The sequence below is a fragment of the Pan paniscus genome, chromosome 12, assembly GCF_029289425.2.
Source record: "Pan paniscus chromosome 12, NHGRI_mPanPan1-v2.0_pri, whole genome shotgun sequence".
In the NCBI taxonomy this organism is placed as follows: Eukaryota; Metazoa; Chordata; class Mammalia; order Primates; family Hominidae; genus Pan; species Pan paniscus.
In genome coordinates this window covers 121,973,302-121,990,340 of record NC_073261.2, presented here as the reverse complement: position 1 = coordinate 121,990,340, position 17,039 = coordinate 121,973,302, and the positions used below count along the sequence as shown (strand labels likewise).

General features: G+C 38.9%; 1 pseudogene; it reads right to left on the bottom strand.

Moving 5' to 3' along the window:
* Positions 1-6,840: 6,840 nt before the first annotated feature.
* LOC100979076 (nucleophosmin-like) lies at positions 6,841-7,698 on the bottom strand (annotated as a pseudogene).
* Between the last annotated feature and the right edge of the window lie 9,341 nt (positions 7,699-17,039).

Here is a 17,039-nt window from a genome sequence, read left to right as displayed (position 1 = left end):
AACTAACCATTGCAGCCACTATCCCTGACCCCTCTCAAACACTTTATTGGACAAAGAAACAATAAGGCAAAACAAAACAAAACCTCAAACCTCCACAGTCTTCTCTTATTTTACATTCTCTAGGTTTAATAATCCTACATTTTCTCTGGAAACAATAAAATACTATGTGAATGTGAGCAGGCTAGTTTTATTCTCATTTCACTTTGCATTTGTGTTGTTTGGTTTTAGGTCTAACAGGTAGACTGCAGCTCTACAGAAGGAATATTGTTTTATTTTACTTACGTGTAGGATTGAGCCTAATTCCCTTTCAGCCAACAGTGTATTAAGTGGCTCACAATAAAACAAAGGGTCAATAAGGGAGACATGCCACCTTGAAAAGAAATAAAACTGCCATTTCCTCAGAAGACTTCTCTTATGAAGGAGGAAATAAGATCTTAATTGGCATCCAAACTAACAACAGCTGAAAGCCCTAGAGCCTGAGCGTAATTAGACCTCAAACTGAATCAGCTGACCCTTTCCTGTGGCACTCAGAGGCAACAGGTGCCCCAGGATTTCTTCTCGGCTCCACTTCCTTGTTAATGTTCCCAGGTTGCAGGGGAGGTGAAAAAGGGATTAGATTTCCCTGGTAACTCTCATCCTGCAGTATGGATATTTTAGAAACCAATTATGCGGATCTCCCTGGGACACAGCCTTGGCTATAAACATCAGTCTTCTCAGGCCCTGAGTCAGGATGTCGTCCATTGATACAACCATCCATGGTATGTATGTTAATTTTGGATAAATCACAGACCTAATGTTTTGGTTTCTGTGCTAAGTAGACATTGGCAGGTATTATTTCACAACACTAAGAAAAAATGACCATTAAGAAAAAAATTATGCAGGGGAAGTTAATATTCAAGGCAACATAGCTTGTCATAAACCATGGCTATTGGTTGTGTTTTAGGCAACAATAAGAAATGAGACACACCAATTCGAATCATTGTGATGATGAAGGCTTACATATGGGTGAATATGTATTCCTGAAATAGACAGAAATTAACTGGCACAATGGCCAACATCCGCTAGAAAATATCAAGAATTGGTTACACTTCTAAAACTGTATATTGGTAGTTATCTTTGGAACAAAATAGAGCAGGTTTCAAATGAGAATGCTTTTAGCTGTCTTGAAGGTTGCTGTAAGCTTTAGAGGAATTCATGTTTCAGAAGTATCTCATACAAAACCAGGCAGAAAGCAAGTGCTCAATAAATGTTGACTCTTCTCCCCTAAGTTATAAAGACACACCTAAGTGGGAGTTTATCTTTTTTTTGTTTGTTTGTTTGAGATGGAGTCTTGCTCTGTTGCCCAGCTGGAGTGCAGTGGCACAATCTTGGCTCATTGCAACCTCCGTCTCCCGGGTTCAAGTGATTCTCCTACCTCAGCCTCCCAAGTAGCTGGGATTACAGGCACCAACCACCACACCCAGCTAATTTTTGTATTTTTAGTACATATGGGGTTTAGCCAGGATGGTCTCGATCTCCTCACCTACTGATCTGCCTGCCTCGACCTCCCAAAGTGCTGGGATTACAGGCATGAGGGGAGTTTACCTTATAGGGACTGTAGTGGGACAGCACATACTCATGGGGACAGAGCCTGAGCAAGCACCTTAGTCAGATAAAACAGAGTGGCAAGGAAAATTAATTGTTCTGAGAAAAAGTCCACAACGACAGTTAAGATGCTAGCAATACAGATCCTCCCTTCTTGCCTTGTGCGTGGAATTTAGACGCCCACTTGTGTAACAAATATCCACATTTATTCTCGAACTATGTGAATGTGCTGCACCTTTGGTTTAAATGAATATGTGTCAAATGAGTTTACCACCTCAGTTGCAATTTATGTAATTTTTCCTCCTAATTTTCTTCCATTTTTCTCAAGCTGTACAACAGAATCTGACCCAAACCACCGCAGCTGCAGCTCCTCCTGGGCTGGTGGAGGGCATGGGGCCCTGGATGCTCTCCCTGTTGTGTACAGCCTAAGGTGGTAGCTGAAGATCAGAACTGCTGGATTGTCTGTTTTCCGGTGTATTTGTTGGCCCTTACCATAGAGTGGGTCTTCTTGATTAAAAAATGTTGGCTCTAAAAGCTCGTAGGGCAGGCTTGGTACAGCATTTGCCGACCAGAGTAGCTGGTGTGATTCAGTCCAAACAGCTTCAGAAAGACAGGTGTGTCTCCTCCTTCTTCCTTGTGAACCCCAAAACTCCTTCCTAAAGACTTCCAGCTGCTGTATGTAAGTGACCACTTGAATGAGTTTCTTTTTAAAGGAGGAGAAAAGTAAAATAAACGTCTTGTAAGTAAGACTAAGTACCAATGGTGCATGCAGGACGGTGCAGAGTAAGAGAGGTCGTCCTAAAGCAATACTCAGCTGGTGACCATAAAGTCTGAGTAGCTGTTCATCTCCTCCATGAAAGGATCATTCTCTTAGGGTAAGAACTGAGCAGTAGGTGCAAACAGTGGCTTTGATGCTGGAGGACAATTGATGATGCAGGTATCATTTTTCTCATATTGAGGTAGTCAAGGCCTATGACTTCCAGTTGGCTTGGCTTTTCTCTTGGTATTACAATGGCAATCAAGGTTTTACACAGATTGTTACAAATATAAATCATTGAGTCCACCAGCAAAAGAGCCCTCCCTTTCCTTCTACAGATGCTGATTGTAAGGTCTACAGCGATGTTACTAGAACCGTAGTCCACAGACTTCTGCTACGGCATCCCGCAACTACGATCGTCCCTCTGCCGAGAGATCAGCCAGCTAGCCAAGTGTAAGTCCATCACATTCCTAAGCACAGGTTTCTTTTAGCTCACAGTTTTTCCGGAGAACAACACTTTGGTGGAGGAAGCAGTGTGTTGATTTCCTTGAGTATATTGTACTCGATCCTTATGTCTGACAGACTGGCACTTGGAGTAGCAGCGATCTAGAGGGTTTAAATGTCTAGAAGTAAATTACCTAGGAATTAGTGCCAAAATTGCCAGTAGAACCCACATGTCCTGATGCTCAATCCATTGCTTCTCATGTTCTAGTACATTGTCTTTCAATGATGTAGTACAAAACGTGTAATATTCTAAAGAGCAGTTATACATAATTTGGAAAACTTTTGGAGCTTTAAAACAGTTTATATTTTTTTTACCCTCACCTTTGAAGGCAGGTTGACATTATTTTTATTAATAAGACTGAATAGCTGCTGAATAATAAACAACAAATGTCAAATAAACAGGGAAAGAGATAGAGAATGTGTAATGGAAAGTTCAGGCTGCAGAAAGTGATGATTTCCCCCTTCTCTGTGTACACCATTCATAGAGTAGCAACAATAAGAATGTGCAGTTTATAAATTAGAGGCTAAATGAGATCATCTCTGTAAACTGTTTAAAATAATGCCGGGAACGTAGTCAAATTTCCATAAATATTACCTACTAATAGTAGTACTACCAATAATTATAGCTAAAATTTACATAGGGCCTAATATATGTTACATAAGTATGACAAATGCCTTGGATAAATAAGTTAATTTTATCCTTTCCCAGACCTAGTAGCTAATGCTATTGTCCTCATTTTACAAATAAGAAAACTAAAGAAAAGGCAAGTTGAGTAACCTCTTAATGTGCCATAGTGAGTTAGTGATAAAGGGAGACAGGAAACCAGATGGTCTACCCCCAAATTGTTGGCATTTAACCACTCTCCCATGTAAATTCAACAGTAGCCACAGAAAGGAAATTCAAAAAATATGTATTTCTCACTATTGCATCAAAACCAAAAATATCAGGTCTTTGGAAAGACAAGCCTTACCTGTCTTTCTGGGGATCCAGAAAGAAAGTACTAAACCATGATTTCTCTTGCGGAGATGAGTAATAGACACAATTCCCAGAAGCAAGTTTGCAAAATCATACAGAGGTTTTCCCCATAACACTACTGCTTATATCACTCCTGGTGACAGTCAATGCGTACTTTTGAATCATGGTCTATGAAAGTAATTCTGTAGAATAAATATAATTAAATAGCTTTCCTATCACTTGCAATGCGTTTGGCAATTATAGGTTGACAAAGATATGGGCTGACTTTTGGATGATAAATTGAAGACTGTGATATTTAACACCTCTCACAGATTTAGTTCTATTTAGGAGCCTTGTAATGGAAAGGCATATGTTTGGTCTTTTCTTTATATAGGTAGTACTCATTTCCTTGATGACCTCATACAGTTACTTGATTTTAAACAACATTTATATGATAACTACTCCCAAATTTAAGTCACAGGCTTAGACCCAAATTCCATACTCAAATTTTCAAACGCCCGTTCACAACTTTGCTTAGCTATTTAACAGGTCTCTGAAACTCAAGTCCTACACTAGGCTGATCTTTTCCCATTAACCTGCTCCATCCCCAGACCTCCCCCTCTCAGCTGGTATCAACTCGATCCTTTTCATTTCTCTGGCCAAGCATCTTAATAAAGTTGTCCTTGACTCTTCTGTTTTGTTCACTCTGTGTCTACTGTATCAGCTCATCCTGTTGGATCTATGTCAAAATGCATCTGTGGCCACTTCCCATTACTTTCCACATTTCTCCTTATCTGTCCATAGTGCTTGAAGCCATCATCTTCTTTTACCTAGATTGCTGTAACAGTCAGTCTATTTACTCCAGCTACTACTGTAACCCTCTTTAAACATGAAATGAAAATGTGTCTTTACTCGGCTCAAAACCATATAATGGGTTGCATTTTACTCTGAGAAAAGAATCAGTAAGGTCAGAAGACACTACATAATTTTTCTGCCTCTCCTTCCCCTGACCCCCTTTTCTATACACCCCTTCCTGTCACTCTCTACCTCCCTCACTGCACTCCAACCCCATTGACCCTTATTCCTGGTTCTTGAATAGCAGGCATGCTTCTCCTTGGGTGTTTGCCATTAGTTTTTGTGGGTTTTTGGCCCTTCTTCTTGGAAGTAACTTTTCTAAGATAATCTGCTTTGTTAATTTTCTCACTACCGGTAAGTCTTCACACAAATCTTGCCTTTTTTTGTTTGTTTGTTCGTCTCCCAGGCTGGAATGCAGTGAGTGGCGCTATCTCTGCTCACTGCAGCCTTTACCTCCAGGGCTCAGGTGATGCTCCCACTTCAGCCAAGTTGCTGAGATGACCGGTGTGCCACCACGACTGGCTAATTTTTGTATTTTTTGTACAGATGGGGTTTTGCTATGTTTCCCAGGCTGGTCTCAAACTCCTGGGCTCAACTGATTCGCCTGCCTCAGCCTCCCAAAATGCTGGGGTTACTGGCATAAGCCACTGTCCTTGGCTAAATCTGGCTTTCTTAATGAGCCCTCTCCTAAGCCCTGCATTTAATATTGTGTCAGTTTTCAGCTCCACCTCCTTCACTCCATTCCAGCTGTGATTCCTGATTTCCCCTGCCTGTTGTACCTTTTCCTTTTTACGTATATTCATGAAACTCCAATACAATACCATATGATTGTATTGTGTATTGTATTTGTTGATTGTCAACTGTGGAGACACATTTTGGCTCAAGTTGGTAGTATTTACGTAGTTTGAATGGTCATGCTGTTGCTAGATGTTCAAGTGTGGAATGCCTCCAGGAATACTCCTACTACTCATAGCATCAACACATGATACAAACCTGTAGAGCCAGAAGTCAATCATGGCATGGACATGTCCTACTGCTCAGGGGGAAGATGTATGTGGGTAGTGAGGAAAAACGGGTTTGAAAGATTCAGTTGCAAGCCTCATTGCATAGCATTAGGGGATAGAGTAATATACATATAAGACCACCTAATCTGCACACAACCTTAAGTTCAGAACTTACAATGGTTTATATTTGAAAACCTTATGAAATTAGCACTTTATTTAACAGGTGAAGAAACTGAGGCACAGAGAGGTTAAGTAACTTAGTCAAGGTCTCATGGTAAATGCAAGAGCTGGGCCTTGAACACAAATAGTTCCACATTCAAACTTGTACTCCTGACCTCTAAGCAGAATTCTTTAGTTAATTCTTTAGTTTTCTCCTGCAATCCCCTCTGCTGAGGGTCACCAGTGCTGTCATGCTGTGAGCATAAGGTAACAATGGTATCATTAGTTTATCCTTTCCATAACCCTATGAGGTAAACATGACAATGACTTCAATTTTAGGGAGAAAAATTGAGGTCAAAATTATTTAAATCTCAAAGGTCACGACATTCGTCCTTGGCAGAGCTGGAATTACAATCCAAGTCTCCTGACTTTCAGATCAAAATACCTTACAAACTGTATGCTACCCCTCAGCTAGTGGTTTATGACATTGGCTGTCTAGAGAAAAGTGCATGGTCTCTGTGACCTTCCTCAGTTCAACAAGAAAACCCCAGAGGGAACAGCAATGGTGCATTATTAAGATAAGAGATCTCACAACACTGAGCTAGGAGATGATTTCTGGAAATCCCTACAAAGGAATCTCTGGGATAATGCTTAGATGCTCACTTCTAGCAAATAAAAGATGGGATGGTCCTTCTATTTTTTTTAACTTTATTAAAATACTGAGTTTTATTTCACATGTATATTTTTGTCTCCCCACCATTTCCGTGTCTGACCACCACTACCACTATGTCCTACCATAACATTCCATACATACTTAAAACCAAGCAAAGGGTGGAGTTCCGTCTTTAAAAACTAAACAGGCATTTTGGACAACACATTCTTGGCAATGGAACCTGGACAACATTTATCAAACATGGCAGGGAAAGCTGTCACTCTCCATTATAAAAAGGACAGCCAGACATCAACTCTTACAGAAATGAAATAAGACAGAAAATTTTTAACAAATTGTTTAAACTATTTTCTTAAAGAGACTTCCTCCACTGCCAGAGATCTTGAATAGCCTCCTGGTCAGTTATCCAGAAGCCATTATTCACGTAATTGATGAACTTGGATTCCACTTTGGGAAGAGAACCACCTTTTTCTATACTTGCTTGCATTTTTACTTTAATGTCTTCTACAGAACTAGGTCTTTGTGGTGTTTTAGGAGTTTTTTTTTTCCTGTTTTTGAAAGATTCTTGTCCTTTTGATCTTGGTGTTGATGGTTTTGAGTCTTTTCCATTCTGATTTGACTTTTCTGCACTTTTGGCTAGAGTATCTCATATAGATTTCTTTACTGGCACCTTTTCTTCAGTTTCCTCATCATCAAAATTATCATTGTCATCATCATCATCATCTTCATCAGCAGCAGGTTTTACTTGTTTCAGTGGAAACTTGCTACCACCCCCCAGGGCAGATTGCTTTCCAGATATACTTAAGAGTTTCACATCCTCCTCCTCTTCATCTCCTGACTCTGCCTCTTCCTCCACAGCTACTAAGTGCTGTCCACTAATATGTACTGGTCCTGAGCCACACTTCAACCATAAGACGACTGGTGGTGTCATTTCAAAGCCCCCAAGGGAAACCACTGGCTGTACAGACATTTTCAAAGTTGCCAGTGTTACTTTAATTGGACTGCCTTAGTAATTCATTGCCTCTGCTTCAACAATGTGCAATTCATCCTTTTCACCAACCTCTAAACTGACTGTTTTTAAAGATAACTTGAGCTCATTTTCATCATTATCTACCTTAAAGTGATCATCTTTGTTGGCCTTTAGTTCACAACTGAAAAGGTAATTCTGGGGCCTCAGGGTGCTCGTGTCCATGTCCATCGAATCTTCCATGAGGTGGTGGCATGTACTTAGGTGGGAGAGAAGGCAGATGGAGATAAATGACTACTGCTCAAGAGAATAGCCGCTCAGGACAGAATCACACCAGGGGTCCCTCTATGTTAAAGAGCAGGTAAGCTCCCGCAGTGTCGCACAGTCTTGCCAACCAGAGATCTGGCAAAAAGCCCCTAATGGTGCGACTTTGTCACAGATATAATTAGCACGAATACCTCAAAAAGCCTTCTGGGTGACCTTCCTAGCTTCCCCCAACCGAAAGCAAGTGTGCTGTCAAAGAACTGGGCTCTTAGGGTGAGAAACCAGCTTTTGGATAATTCCACCTGTGCTGGCCTGTGTACTCTGAGCATCCCTGACCTTCATCTCCAGAAAGTGTTGTTATTTTTGACCATCTTGATTAATCCTGTGACCTGATGGAGCTTCCAGGCTCATTTAAGTTCCCTGTGTGAAGCTGGCTTAACAAGAGATCCCAGGGTTTTACCTCCCCTGCTGAGAAGCCCCACTGCTTAGTTAGATCCAGGTGGGGTCTGAAAAGTTCCTTCTCTATGGCCAGGTTATGTGTTTAAAGTCCCCTGTGATTAGGATGCCATCAAATATTCCCACGTGGGACTGACCAAAGTGGCGATTTGAATGCTTTATTTCTATGTCATTCTGTGAAGTAAGAATAGAAATCTCATTATTTATACAAGTTAAATTCTTACTTTTACATACTGAAGACTTGGCCTAAAGTATTATATTTTAATGTTAAAAAAAGTCAACAAGAACTTATCAACCTCTCATTCATGAAAAAAAAATACTGGAAAATGTCTGTCCTGATTGAGGAATAATCTGTTGTATAGTTAAAGTCAATTTGAATTTAAGGAGAAATATGAAATTGCCCAAACACACAACACACACATACACACATATCCCACCATCAACACACATAAAACCTCGCAACATTTCTCTTACTCTCTGACGTCTGTATGCCAAACGAATGTTCCTCAGATGCTTCCATATGTCCCAAAATATGTGCCTTCCTTATTTCATTATGGCAGGTTAATAGATATGGCAGGTTCAATTAATTATGACTTAAAACTTTCCACAGTTTTAAGTTTCCAGTTTTTTATTCCACAGGAAGAAAAATACAACTTTCAAGTACAATACTTCTAACAATATGACTGATTTTTTTCTCGAAAAAAATATCTGTCAAAACATGACATGTCAGATTCAGCTTCCTTCCACCAACATATCACAATCTGTTTTGATGGAAAAGGGATATATTTTAATTATTTGTTTTTAATCTGACTCCAGACTTGACATATGGCACCTCATTAAGTTCTCTCTACATATTCTGGTAAAAACAAAAACAAGCTGTACAAAGTTATTCAACTTCTGGCATAAAAGTTATTTTTAAGAACTTCTATTGCTTCTTAGGAGGTTAAACAATTCCAAAAAAAATATCCTTTAAGAGCCTGGAGTGACATCCGTTTTGAGAGGCTTGCCGGGAATCAATCACAGCAGACATTAGCTGCGGGCTAAATGTGCTCCTTGAGTGGCGGGTGTGCACAGAGATAGGTGCTGACGGCCCCTCCATGAGCTTGTTCCTCCCTGAAATGCACAGATATTGCCCACGCTGGGAAAAAAAGCATATATTATCTTCGAACTATGGATATTTTCAAACTGTGGATAAAGTCCTTTATGCCTCAACTCTGCCTCCGAAAAGGAAGATAACAGACCATTCATTTTTGTTCAGCTTTATGCAACACACTTTATGAATGTCTCCTCTCATATAGCACAAAGAAACAATTCTAAGTATCTATTTTATCTGTTGGAGTCTAATCTAACAGAACTATCAATTAACCAGGACTTCTTATTTTGTCTTGCATTCTACATTAAAAAATAACTTAAAAAAATCCTCATTCAAGATTTTAAAATGTTTTTAAAATCCTTTCAAATAACAACAAAAATGGACATTCAGAGGACATGCTGATGCCAATACAGTTTCAATCTACTAATTTAGATTATAATTATCTATGCACCTGAAAGTGATCAGTAATGTTTAGAAACTTTTTTATTTATTTACATTTATACAATAAATACTGAGTACAAACTTTTTTACTGAGCTTAAGAATTTTAAAAACTAGGAAGATGAGACACAATCCCTGTTCTGAAGCAGTTCATCGTGCTAAAGAGAAGAATGTTGTTGACCACAAAAAAAAGGGAATGAAAACTGAGATATTAGCCAGAGTCTTCTGTAACAAAGTTTGGATATAAGACCATTTAGGGATGAAGCGGGTGAGGACATGTCACCAGGGTTTCTAAGGCAGTCACTCTAATTGAGACAAAGTCCTACTCTGTGTTCTATCTTGTCCTCAGAAGCTGATGGGACATGGACTCCTTCCTCTAGGGTCTCTCTTGCCAGATTTTAATCTCTGTTCATGCACCTCCTCAAAGATCTGATGGTGTATTAACTGCATTTGAAAAAAGATGTTCAAGAGAGATTTGGTGAGTGCCTACTATGTACTAGACATAGTCATAGGAAGTAATGATGCATTGATGAACAAACAAGTTCTCACTACCCTAAATCTCACATTCTGGAGGGAAGTATTATGCCACTGTAATTAAAAACAATTCAGTGTGTGTTTATGTGTCAGTGTGTTTGAATGCATGCTTTTGCATTGGGTTAGCTTAATCTATATTCTAGGTATTCATAGCCCAGTGCTGGTGATCAGCTGTCATTTACTCTGTCTAATTTTTAGAGAAGGCTATTATAAGTTCTTTCAACTATGTGTATCTCTCATCAATTCCAGAAGCTTCACTAATTAGTATAATACATACTAGATTTTCATCAATGAAAATAGTGGCTTGTTTGATGCTAGAAATTAGCTCTAATAGGTAAAATGATTCAGTTATGTGGATTAGCAGAAATATTTTCATGGACTTTTTATATGTATTAATGGGATATAAAAATCTAATGAACCCAGTAGCTTATAACCTTGGGATTGATGCCTAAGCCTTTACTTGCTTAAAACCAACTAAATGTGCTATATTTGTATTTTGAGATTTTTTATATGGATTAACTAAAGTTTAAATTTGAAGGATAGGATGTAAAGATAAATAAATACAGGTGGAGAGATAAGCAGAGAAATAGAATCAAGGTACACAAGGAAGGAGGGGTGATGAGTATACCAGATGATCTTAAGTATTAGAGCAATAAACTTTCTTTTTGAATTAGAGGAGCCAATGAGAAACGCAAATGCTGTGTTAAGTAGATGTGCAAGTTTTCAGCAGAATAGAACATTAACTGTCAAGAGCTGTGTGTTTTGCAAAATGTGTTTCTCATTGAAGAAGTTAATCCCACTCATTCTCAAGGGACAACCAGAGACTATAATCTCAGGGCAGCTAAAGACGAAATCCTTTAGGGGTAGCATAGAATGCCAAGAAAATTGCTGGAGTTACGTTTTAGGCTCAGGAACACATTTTCAATAAATTGAGTGGCTCCACTGAAACTGTTACAGTGGGTAGCTAGTCAGGTATGAGCAGGGCAGGAGAGGGCTCCTCCTGCCCGACACATACCAGGAGTGTCCAGGGACCATCAGTGATGGGCAGGTGGTTGTTAACTGTCTCTCTAAAGTAATAACTGGTCACAGCTGGCACCAGAGAAAGTCAGTCTCCTAATAGATAGAAAACACCTGAAACTGGTGATCAGCAGCTTCCCAAGGAGTTGGGCAAGTCAGGAGAAGCAGCGCAAGACCCTGGAAGCGAGCCAACCTACAAAACCCCAAGTCAAAAGGTCAAACCATGCACTTGGCTTTCAAGACGCCCTCTTAGCTCTCTTCCAAGTGTACTTTTCTTCCTTTTGTTCCTGTTCTAAAGCTTTTTAATAAACTTTCACTCCTGCTCTAAAGCCTGCCTTGGTTTCTCCTTCTGCCTTATGCGCTCAAATTCTTTCTTCTGAGGAGGCAAGAATTCAGGTTGCTACAGAACCATAAGGATATAGATTCGCCACCAGTAACAGAACTGTCCCCTGGGAGGCTGGAGAGCCCCAGGACTACACATATCAGCAGTTGATGTAAATCCAGGGTACAAATTACCTTGAGAGTTACTCTATATTTACAGTGTCATTCAGGCCACAAAGAGTGCGATCTACGCATGGCTATGGAGTTCTCGACAACTCGAACCAGAATGCCTTCACGTGGAAAAGATCTGAACCGTGCGACACCATCAGCTTCTCCGGCCTCTCAGTTGGAACTTGAGGCAAAAGAAGGCAGAAAAAGTTCCTTGAAAAGTAACCTGAAGATGACCTTGTCCCAGAATCTCTGCTTCAGTAACAGAGAGCAAGGGTAGCTTCCAAGCATGCTCAGATGGTAACGAGCTGAAACAGCAGCATTTCTCTCAGGATGTTCTCAGCCAGAATTCTCTGCTTTTCCTCCTGGGCCAGCAAAGCATTGACTACAGAAAAATTTCTTTTTCATATGTTTTTTTTTTTTTTCTAAAATAAACTAATAATAAGAAAATAAAAAAAAAACACACACCAAAGAAAGTATCAGTACGAATATAAGATACTCTTATGCTGACTGATGAAACTGCTAATGGAGCTGTCTCCCTTAAAAGACAATTGTCACAAAAGCAGATCACAATTAGAGTGCCCGTGACTACCAAACAGCAGGAGGAAGAGCAGGCTGCAAATTCCTGGCACCTTTACAGAACAAAGCTGAATTGTTTGGCTTAGGCAAACAAGTTTATGCTTGGTTATAAAGCAGATATTTATCTTTTAATCAAATTTTAAAGTAACAGATACCTAAGAGACAATTAGAAATAAAACTTTGTAGACTATATTCCTCAGTTGGCAAAATATTATGCTGGAAATTTAACGCAAAATAATAGATGTCTTGCAAATTGTTAGACACCAGAATTAGAAACCATGAAGTCTTGGACAGTGACTTTCCAGATCAGATTATTCAATCTTGGGATTTGATGCAATGCCTCAAACTAGGGTCAACAGGAGGTTTACAGTCCAAGGCAATGCAATCTTTCTCAAAATACAACTTATTTCATGCTATCTGTGGGGTTGTAGTGCTGAAGGCTTGGTAGAGGGCAGGTTTCAAAGTAAAAATTTCTCATTTTTCCATTCAATGGTAAATTCTGTCAACATACATAGCAATTTCAACACATATCTGAACTATGCCCTTAATGTTCAGGGTTTTGTCCAGATTTTCAAAATAAACATCACTCATAAAATAGACTTTGTTCTGGTTTGGTAAGACTAAAATGTATACATTATATAGTTCTTTTGTTTCTTCTAGCCCTCTGATATGTAAGAACAAAGATACATTTTTTGTAAAAGTTGTTAAAATTTTAGGCAGCCTAAACTCTATTTTTAAGTAAGAAAAAGATAATAAAAATACTATATTTTTTCTCACAATAAAGTTCAAGGAAAAGTTGAGAAAGATGATTCAGAGAAGAGGCTTTTAAATCTTTCATTTATCAAAAAGTATTTTAGAAATCCCTAAAATGATCCAAGAATAGCAAAATCGTTTCATGAGACATAAATATATTTCCCCACGATTTTAGATTTTCTCTGACACCTGAATATGCACTCATACTTCTTGAATGATACTGAGCACACAACACAACCTGCTAATATAACAATCAACAAAATATCATCAGTCCTGGACAGGTCTGTGCAAATATCAAAAGTAAATTCCTTCTGTTCAAAATAAAAGCCATTGGGAGAAAATAAAGTTTTGTGGAGCAAAAAAGATTCTCTCTTAGATAAGATGATGTGGCGTATATAAATTAAACACTCAGCTGACACACAAAAAATTTATCCTTTTACTTAAAATAATTTCAGCCCAATATGTTTTAGGAGTTCTAAGCAAAAGTTAAAATATTAGTTGCTTATTATAAAACAAATAAACTAAACTAAAGCTGATTATATATCTTTCTCTGAGTTAAAGTGTTCTCATTGAAATATCATGATAGTATCTTGGAAACGTAAGTAATTTAAAGAAATTACTATCAAACAATGTAAAAATCAAAAACTGATAATAGAACTCATATACCTTCCTTTCTCATTCTTGTCAGGAATTGGCTTGCATTTTAATTTTAATTCCTCTCCCCAAATCCCTCATATCTTTGCATTCATTACAATATTTTAAGAAAAATGATATTTGTCTAACATTTTACTTTTTTACATGTAAATTATCTTTTCAACACTTAAAAATCTTGGGATAGAAATTAATATATGATCCCTATTTTATGAATAAAGAAACTGAAGTTGAGGAAGGTGAATGATATCTTTTAGAGTTTCAGAACATCATTTCCACAAAAAGAATCTATTCCTTTGTAGAAAACACTTATAAAAAAGAGGATTCTTAAATGCATTATTATAAAGTGAAATCAGTCAATCTGAACAAACTATGTATGATTCCAACTATGTGACATTCTGGAAAGGGCAAAATTATGCATCAGTAAAAACATCAGCAGTTGCCAGGGGTGGGGATGGGCAGAGATGAATAGATGGCACATAGAGGATTCTTATGGCAGTGAAACTATTCTGTATGATACTATAATAGTGGATAGATTTGATTATGCATTTGTCAAAACCCATAGAACTGTGCCACACCAAGAGTGAACACTGGTGTCAACTATGGACTTTTGTTAATAAGAATACGCCAATATTGGCTCATCAATTATAAAACGCAGTGCACCAATGCAAGATGCAAAGAGGGGAAACTGTGTATGTTGGGAAGGGGATGGGGGAACAATGTAATACTCTTCAATTTTTCTATAAACCCAAAACTGTTCTAAAAATAAGTTTACATTAAAAAAATCAAAATCACACCCATGTGCCCTTTTTCCACTTGAAGATATTCTGATGTCATTTCAAGATATGAGTATCAGAAAGTGATGCTTGCTAACCTTTAAAATCAGGCAGCCCTACTTGTGATCAGGTTCAGGTTAGTCCGTAATAACTAGTCCGCCCCGGGTCTGCACCCAATACTCACCCATTATGTTCCACCCCAAATGAGCTCCTCTGAATACAGGTTTCCATATTTCCAGAGGATAATAACAGTTAAAGAGGGAAATAGGTTCAATAGTAGAAAAGAGAAAGTTGTTTTAGTCTAACAATGAAAAAAAGTGGATAATCTAAAAAATCATAATAAATAAATAATCATAATTTTTTGAGACTATCCACACGATTGCAACTGTCAGACTATTGCGACTATGCAACTATCAGCACTATTGCAACTATCAGCACTATTGCAACCATCAGACTACTGAAACTAGGAAGCTGCAAGGTCCCCATGTGCCCTGAGTTTCCTCTGAGGAGCATGGGGCACACAAATGGTTCCATCTGGGAGCACTCCAGGAAAAGAGTCCCCCTGAAGGCCCAGGGCCAACATTACTGGCAGGTTGGAATCCCTGTGAGCCCTAGACACCAGGGACCTGCCCCCATAACCCCTACAGCTGGCTTTTCCCCACGGGCAGCTCAGGTGCTCACAAGAAGGGTTGCAGGCAGCACTGCAGGCCCCAAAGGTCCCTCTCCACTTCAGTGACACGGTTGTGCAGGGACTGCCTAGTTTTGAGGGTAACACAGGAGTCCCTGGGAAACTTATGCGCATTTAGGCACAGACAGAAAACTTGCCTGCAGCCTGGGCCCTTCTTAACGTGGGGCAAATGCCATCTGCTCCTGAGGGAAGGGTGGAAACACACCTGTCCAGATAACAGGAAACGGTTTTCTACCACTGAGGAAAGGTAAAAAAAAACACCTCTCTCCCTGCATAACACTAGGCAGAAATCTCACTCCTCCCCAGGAGTCCGCACTGATACAGTGAACCTCGGAGTTGGCTGTGGGGGCAGAGATGGAGACACCACACACCCAGCTACCAAGCAGAGGGTGCTGTCACCTGTGGGCAGGGTGAGGGTGATTGCAGGACACAGGCCTGCCTTCCAGACTATGCAGAGTGATTTCCCTGGGGGAGGAAAGGATGCTAAGAAAGTTGTTTTCCTGAAGCTCAGACACATGGGGCCTGCCTAAGCCTGAGTCTGGAGTTGAGAAAACACACGCTTTGCTCTCAGTAACAGCAGCCGCCCCTTCCACTGGGTAGCAGGAAAGCAGCCGCTGAGAAGGGCATGTGGTCTGAGACAGCAGTACACTGACAGTAAAGGTGGATGACTGAACGTGTTCTCTGGCACTCCAGGTCCCAGACTAAGTTCAGGCCAGTGGCAGGCTACTACTGAAGGGATGTGAAGGCTACAGTACACCCAAGGTAACTTCGGAAACAACAAAACAGGTAGGGCTCAAGTGCAGACTACGTGGACTCAACACACCATAGTTGAGAGCCTGGCAGAAAAGAAACAGTCAGGTCCATAAGTAAATATTCTGTTTTTACAGAGAACGATTTCTATACCCAGCATACATATCTTTCATGAATAAAGGTGAATAAAGCCTTTCTCACGCAAATAAAAGCTGAGAGAATTCGGGAGGCAAAAGAAAAATGATATCAAGTGGAAATTAAAATATACACAAAGGAATGCAAGAGCTGTGATTTGTAACTATAAGCTATCTATATGAGACACGTTTCCCATTTTAATCATATCAAAATTAATTAAAGCATTTAAATAAAAATAATGCAAAGAGTTGTGGGCTTGATGACATATGTAAGAACAAAATGTATGACGATAGTACGAAGGATAGGAGGAGAGAGAAAAAAGTTGCTAGGATTGTATATTACATGTGCTGTGGTTTAATATTATTTAAAGGTCATCTGTATTAAGAATAATGTGAATGTCGCAAACCTCAGAGAAATCAGAGAAATAAATAAATAATAAAAAGGATGAGGCCAATCAGCCAAAAGTAGAGATAAAATGGAAACATAAAAACATAATTATTTCAAACTAAGGAAATGGGAAAAATACAGAAAAAAAAACCAGATGGCACCAATAGGAGATGACAAATTAGATGTCAAATTTTAATAAAAATATATTAATAATTATGTAAGATATTAGTCTCTTGAAAGATAAAATTAAAGGTCAAGATGTTTATATTGGATGAAAAGCAAAGACCAACTGTGTGCTGTCTACATGTAGCACACGTTAAAAATAAGTAGAGGGAACAGTAGATTGTGGAAACACAATTCCAAAAGAAGCTGGATTAGCTATATAAACATTGGATGAAGTAGATTTTAAAATAAGTGATATTACCAGGAATAATGAGAAACATTGCATGATAATTAAGGGTCAATTCATCATGAATTAAAAAAAACCTTTTAAATATATAACAGAGTTTCCAATGATATCAAGCAAAACCCAAGAAAACAGAACTTTTTTTCAAATATCATAAATATTGTTGG